At 41.1% G+C, this 8,042-nt stretch overlaps 1 pseudogene; it reads left to right on the top strand.

The window, feature by feature from the left end:
• The first annotated feature begins 1,121 nt into the window (after window positions 1-1,121).
• On the top strand, window positions 1,122-5,542 carry LOC121517375 (annotated as a pseudogene).
• Window positions 5,543-8,042: the final 2,500 nt, after the last annotated feature.

Below are 8,042 nucleotides of genomic sequence, written 5' to 3'. Positions count from 1 at the left end.
CATAACAGAAGGCCAGGTCGCATATCTTAAAGTCCTCATAGAGGAGTACATAGACAACAGGACAAGACTTTTCCCCAATGCCCCCCTCAGACCAAAGCACCATTATCTGTGCCACTATCCATCTCTCATCATTCACTTTGGCCCACTTATTTGACTTTGGACACTGCGGTTTGAGAGCAAACATACCTTTTTTAAACAATGTGCCAGGAAATTGCACAATTTTAAGAATTTGTGCAAAACTCTGTCAGAGAGGCACCAACTTCTACAAGCATACTTGAGTGTGGGAAACTTGTTCCCTCCTCTTGTACAAGTAGAAAAGGGGACTGATTTTTACGTTGAGGATTACAATGACAGGATCAGGGCATCTGTAGCCAGTTGTCCATTCTTGTCACAGTCGGCAGTGGCTTGTAACTATGTTACAGTCAAAGGCACAGATTACAGAAGGGGGATGTACATTTTACTAGAGAACAGTGATGAAGGGCTTCTTATGGGGAAGATTATGCTAGTTATTGTTCATAATTCAGTCTATTTTGCCTCAGAGAAACATACTTTTGTAAAGTTAAGTGACATAGGTGTGTACTGTGACTGAGGAGTGGCCCAAGACAATTATGTGTGCATTAAGCAGGAAGATCTACTGGACTACTATCCTCTTTCAGCATACAATGTGTATGATCAGTCCCTTATTGCTCTACACCATTCTTTTCCAGAGGCAGTATGAGCAGGGAGGAAAGTGAGGATACAGGATACGTGAGGAGAGACCTGAGTCGTAGAGCAGGCTATGTAGTCACAGCAAACTAAGTTCATTTTTTGGTAGGCTTGAAGAAAGTTGATTTTGTCTTTAATTTGCCTTGTTGATTAAACAGACTATAGTAGGAAATATGCATACAGAGTAGGGATGGCAAAAATGAGAAATTTTGTTAATCGGTTAACTGACAGCGTTAATCAGTTAATTGTCCATTAACTGACAGTCTTTAATAGGCTATAAAATGGTGCAAATCCTGCCCACTGTTAACTGTTAACCTCACTTATACAGTGTTTCTTGATTCACTACTTAATGAGACTAGGTGAAGGAAGCAGTGTGGTCATACTTGCCTGGTCTCCCTGATGACCTTCTTACCACCATGCTTGATGAGCTTGGGGTCGAGTCTATTGATGATCTGACCTTGATGGAGGAGAGGGATCTGGTGAAATACCTCAAACCTGTCCAAAGTCGGAAGTTAATGAAGGGCATCAAGGACGGTAAATTCATCTTTTCACTCATTACACTTGTCACTCTTTCATGTCACTGAACTAGGGCCTTAGGACATTGGCACAACTGGTAGACAATAGACTTTGCATAACTGTAGTCCCAAGCTCACACATTGGTTTCCTGTCAAATACTATTGGATGAAGTGATTAATCTCAGGTGTGCAGCACAGCTTATAGACCTTATTCATGCACACACCATTTGTTCAATGTGACGTAATGGGTTGGGGAAATGCATAACAGGCATAATAAATAATAATAATAAATAATAATTGGAATTACAAACTCATCATAACTGGGCTGTTTTTCACTGCTGTTGTTTTCACATCTGGAAATACATGGAAGTGAATGCCGCTGATGCTCATTACTTCCATGCATGTCCAAACTGGATAACAACAGCAGTGAAAAACAATCAGACCCAGTTATGATGAGTTTGTAATTCCAATAGTGTATGTGCCTGTTATTTTAACTATCGTTTTTTTAAGTGGCATTATCAGAGCGATCTTTTAACATGAGTCAATGGACACTTCTGCATTCTCCCAACCCATTACGTCACATTTGAACAAATGGCACTCGCGTGAATAACTTCTAATCACCTCATCCAATAGTGTTGACAGGAAACCAATGTGTGAGCTTCCTCCAGGAAGTACTGGAGCAGGACCACGGTTATGCACATATTCTATTGACCCCTAGCCCTACATCTTGCCCTATCTTAATTAATAAATTGTTTTTGTGCCTTCTAGGACTTGTTACTCTTAATATGCAGGTGGTCTCTGCTCCAGATCAAAGTGCTCCAAGTTCTCCAAACACTGCGGCCACTCCTCAAGCATTCCAACTGTTGGTCAGCCCTCCTAGCACTGCCCCAAGCACGTCAAGCACTTCACAGCCTGGCGTACCATGGCATGTGGACTTTCATCTCAACTGGGACCAGGTGTCATCAGCCATTCGACTTAGAGTGGAAAAAGAAGAAAGACCATTGCCAGACGAGAGAAAGGCCTTCGTGGTCATGCTCGTGGACCAAATGATGCAGCACGACCGCAACCCATCCAGAGCCATGTGCCACAGCGTTGTGAGAAACATTGTCAGGTGGGGATGGGACTATTATCAATATTATCGTTAATTGTGATTAAAAAAAACATAGTGTGGTGCAAGCTGTCAGTCAATCCCCAGCCCCATCCCCTTCAACTGTTTGTAGTTTTCATTGGCTCATTTCCTGCACCTCTATGATGTTACAAGGGTGCAGAAGTGAAGACTCTGTAAACATGGTTTGTTTAAACGGAGCTAGTATAGTCAAGAAAACCAGACTTATTCACATGTTTTTATGAAGGTCTTGTTGTTCAGCCTGATGTTTCACCGTGTTTTTTTCCTTTAAGTAATCCTCACATTAGCTGTACGCTTATGTGGTAATTGTCCTGGCCTGTTTGCAAGTTAGTGTTCAGGTTTCTCTTTGAACCATACTGGTTCAAAGTAGAAGCTACAGTTTGACACTACGATACAATGCAAGTTGGACCTTTTTTCTTTATATTTCGTATTGCAATAATATAGTTTATCATGATTATTTTGGCCACAATGGTGACATATTTTATAATTGTCCACCCCCTATTTTCAGGAGCTATCCAAAAACATTGGTACAGACATTGGTAAGCACGGTGATACTGCTGGAGACGGATGTCACTCTTCTGCAACAAGTAAAAACAAAAGTGGAGTACAAAAATAGGAATAATACTCTTGCTCGACGCCGCAGAGAAGGAAGACCACGCATGGGAATGGCAGGAGAGGCCAGACTGGCAAGAGGTCCTATTGACCAATACGGGTATGTGGCAATATACGGGTAAAACCTGTCAACATTTTGGTCGAAAGCACTGTATATGACCATGAATAACCCTGAAACAGGAAGCACAGGTGTAATTAACTGTGATTATGGCCCTGTTCCATTTAGGATTCAGCCAGGGGGCTGATATTGTGCATAGTGGCTCTCTGGCATGGCTGTGACACACTAAATAAAATGTGACTTTAATTCATTTGATAAAATACATCTGTGCTTACCCCACTATGACACTGCAACATGACTGCTGTGGAATGGGTCTATTTAGATAGTCACAACCGAGAATCAAACTGCTGACCCTTAAGTCATGAGACGACCTGCTCCAACTTCTGAGCTATAACCGCCCCCAATAGCATTGTTACCCTGTGATGTCCACCCCTAGGTGTGTGAGGTGGGGCCCAGCAGATTTGCCAGAGGAAGAGACTGAGGCAACATTGGAGAATATGAAGAGGGATCTGCTCAACATCTACTCAGGCATGCAATCTACTGTCTTTTTGGTGAATTTTGTTTAATGCAAATTTGGGTGACTTTAGTCATTTGTCCAGATCTGAACACTGTGTGTGGGGGGGTGGGTTTTGGGGGCGGCTATGAGACCAAATTGTTACTTGGGTACTAACAATACATTTGTATGTCTGTATACACAGAGGAAGGAATGAGTGGGGCAGAAAGAGCAGAACCAATAATGAAAAAGACATACGTCATCCTGCGGAAATACCTTAACAAAGTGCCTGCCCCAGCGATGTCCGAGATCAAACTGGAGTGGCCGTTTCTCTTCTCTCAGAAACGCCTATTCTCACACTTTGGCCTCCTGACAGACGTCGACGTCCTTCAGAAACTGCAGGAGGCAATTAGTCGACGAGGACAGACCATCCTGGATTACTGTGCAACACTGGACAACCCCAAGATCCGCAATGCTCTGGCCTGCTATGATCCAGACTCTGACAAGGCTGCCTGCATCCTGCTGCTCCTAATGTTGTATTTCAAAGAGCCGAAGGAGAATTTGATGCTTGAAGTTGATGTAAGATTTTTTTATTCAAATATTTAAAATGCAAAATGAGTGATTACATTAGACGCCATTTATTACCTTGATACCTGATTTACCTCTGAACAATGAACAATTTTTATCCTTTAATGTTAAATCTATGCTATTGTGTGTTACTATGTTACAGCCATGTGCCACTGCTGTGGACGTTAATACTGCAGAACCCCCCAGCACCCCCTGCTTAATCATTCAAGGTCATGTTACTTGGATCTTGTATCGACATTTCTAACTCAGTATTTTGTTTTGATTCTAGGAATCTACATGACTGCAATAAATAATAATAATAATAATAATAATAATAATAATAATAATTATTATTATTACATTTGTATGGTACTTTATATCTGAAATGGATCTCAAAGTGCTCATAACACATGATGTGGTATCTGTTCATTTCAGGTGACATGATGAAGCCCTCTGGATGGCTTATATCCATGGAGGGTCATGTCGTAATGGGCCCACACCCTTTGTTTTTACACGGAGTAGCTGCTTTCTTCAGCAGCTATTACGTCTTCAACCTTGAGTATCCTGCCACTGGATCGTCGACGCTGGAGTTCATTCAAAGGTCTTGTATAAAGATCACATTTAATCTTGTAATTCACATTATAGTATAGGCTTCCAACTCAATGGTTGTCTTGAGGTCTAAAATGCTGACAAAGAAGGTGCCTGAGGCTAGCCTGGTGAGACCATCCTGATCTCGCGAACTCACTCCATTTCGCTGTGCAGATCAGTCTGGGTATCTACACGTTACACTGACTATGGTCCAACGAATACCTACCGGTCCAATCACAGCTGTTTATTTTGTTTTGGGGCGGGCTATGTGATTTCGAAACATCTATTGTGAAATGTAAATGTATTGAATGAAGTTGAGCGCAAGTTTTCTTTAAAAGCAGAACAAAATGCTCTCAGACCCTTTATTGAAAAGGATGTGTTTGTCATACTTCCAACAGGGTTTGGTTTAATTTACCAACTGGCCAGTTGCATGAAGACACATTTGAACGAGATGCTGCATCTCAGGGGGCTATCCTAAATAAACTGAAATTAAAATAGAGTGGGGGCACACATTGATACAGCCCCTTATAGTAGAAAATCAACAGACGATGCCCAGATCACTTTGCCTAAGACAAACCTAACCTGAGGCCCCCTGGCTAAAAATGGCTAAAAATAATTTTATGGTGAGAGGAAGATCCAACAAGTTTGCATTATAAGTCTGTTAGGGTGTGTTGTGGGAAAAGGCACAGGTGAACACCTTGATAAATGTTGCCTGCAATACATAAGTCTATTTAAAACTGAAACTATCTTTGCTTATTGACAGGCGCTTCTTGGGCATCAATCCTGAAAGAGGCTCAAAGACCAAGAAGCGGACCACAATGAACCCTCATGTGAGCACCCTTTTGAGGAAACTAATTGACTTTGAGTGGGCGTCATAGTTTTTTTTTTTTTTTTTGCTGCAGCAGTTGTCAGGCTCAGTTTTGAGTATTTCTTTTTGTACTTTTTTTGAAGACAACTTTGGACAACAAGATTTTTGTACAACGCTGTTGCATGTGGATTATAGGATGTTTGAGAGGAGCGCCTGGCCCCTTCATGACCTCCCTTCATCACTCTCTCCCTTCCTCTCTTACCTTGCCATGTAGGCCTCATTCCCATCCTCTTACTGTTATTGTGACACAGCTGGGTAGTTGAATTGCAAGTTTCTGCACAGTTTCTCTGCTTTAGACGTCCGTAGAGATAGGATGGGCTCACAGCTGAGAGAGACTTTCCCTGTCACGCCATGTCCACTCAGCGTGACATGACAGAAAGTGAAGAAGTAGCACTGACACCCAAAACAGTGCAAAAAACTTCACCATAGTCCCCAAAGACCGCATGGTTCACTCACACATCCCAGTTAAAAAATCAGATAAACAACTTTAAAACAGTGGCTAAAACAACGAAAAAAATTGGCTGAGTAAGGCTGGGTATCCTGCTGGGTCGCACAGAGTGGAGCGCCCTGTTGTTTAGTGTGTGAGCTTGATAAGGTGGTTAAACTGGTATGTAATCAAAATGATGTCAGTAGAAGATATTACAAAGGAACTTAGCATTATGATTAAAAGACTGCATTTCCCCAAAAATGATAAAGCATAGACAAGCACCAAGACGCATGAAACAAGCAGTTTGGTTTAACAAGGAATGCAGACAAAAAAGACGTGACTAAGAGCTAGGAAAATACACAGTTTAAGTAGAAATACGGTTAGTGCTGAATGTTTAAGGATAAAAAGTAAGGTGTACAAGAAAGAACTACTTAAAGCACGTTACTCCTACAAGAAAAAAATGAGCGGAGATCTGATGAGGTTGAGGTCAAGTAATCCAAAGCTTTACTGGAAGATGCTGAATGGCTCTAGGAGAGAAAAAGATGGTTGCTCCATTCCACTCCATGAATTTCAGGAGCACCTTTAAGGATTAGCAGAGTGTGAGGCACCGGGAAAATAGTCTTATCTGTAATGATTTTAGTGCAACTTTCACTGAAAAACAAATGAAGGAGGTCATTTTGAAACTAAAACCAGGAAAAGCAGCAGGAATAGATGGTGTGATAAATGAGTACATTAAAGCACAGCAGACATTTTTATGCCCCTTTATGTTTCTTTGTTTAACAAAATTTTGGATTCTGGAATTATTCCTGAGACCTGGGTCCTTGGCCTACCGTCCCGATTTACAAGAGAAGAGGGGATCCTGAGGACTACAGGGCATTACACTCCTGAGCTGTTTAGGGAAATTGTTGACCAACGTGTTAAATGTAAGGTTATGTAATTTCTGTGAGGAAAATCTATACTGACAGAAGCCCAGGCAGGATTTAGGAAAAGCTACTCCACCACTGATCATATTTTCTTACTGAAACAAGTAGTTGATTTGTCATAAAAAGAAACGCCTGCTCTGCTTCTTTATTGATTATAGTAAGGCTTTTGACACAGTCTGGAGGGATGCACTCTGGTACAAATTGTTAAAACTAGGAATCGTTTCTTAAAGTTGTAAGGAGCATGTACGAGAATATCAAATCATGTGTTTTTGTTAATGGTGCCAAATCAGAATTTTTTGCAAGCCTGGCAGGAGTCAGACAGGGTGAAAACTTATCACCCTGCTGTTTACAACAGAATGGTTGTCAACCAATCACTTTTGATGACACAGCTATTGATAACTACATTCAACTTATGATATTGATGTACGCAGACGACACAATTATCATGTCTGCAACAAAAGAAGGCTTACACAAAGCTCTGGACTGTGTGTATGAATTATGCAAGAAATGGAATTTAAAAGTTAATAGTGATAAAACTAAGGTTACAGTTTTTGGTTGGAGAAAAGCTGATGTTAGTAAATTGAAGTTTGTATGCAACGGTGAAATTTAGAGATTGTACATCACTTTAAATATCTTGGTGTAACTTTTAATTACAACAGCTCATTTAAAAGGGCGCTGGAGGAGCTGCACAAACAAGCTTCCCATGCGATGTTCGCCATGCTCTGTAAATGTAGGAAGCATGATCTACCTGCAGATGCCGCTCTAGAGCTGTTTGACAAGCTAGTTATTCCAGTTATGTTGTATGCTTGTGAAGTGTGGGGGTACGAAAAGATAGATTTATTCAAAAAACTGCACTTTAAATTTCTAAGTACATCTTAAAAAATAAATGTCAACATGCAATAACATGGTGTATGGAGAGCTGGGAAGACATCCACTCAGTGTCAGTCAGAAAAAGAGTTATTGGTGACTGGGGGAGATTGATGGGAGGAAAAGAAACTAAATTCAGCTCAGTAATGTACGAGCATCTGCTCAGCCTTTATAAAAGAGATGTTTATGCATCACCATGGATCCTGCAGGTGAAGCAGATACTGGATGACTGTGGTTTGTCTTATCTTTGATCACTCAGCAGTGTAACAGCATTAACTGGCTTAAACTGACTG

This window comes from Cheilinus undulatus, linkage group 11 (genome assembly GCF_018320785.1).
Source record: "Cheilinus undulatus linkage group 11, ASM1832078v1, whole genome shotgun sequence".
In the NCBI taxonomy this organism is placed as follows: Eukaryota; Metazoa; Chordata; class Actinopteri; order Labriformes; family Labridae; genus Cheilinus; species Cheilinus undulatus.
This window is presented reverse-complemented; position numbering and strand designations above follow the sequence as displayed.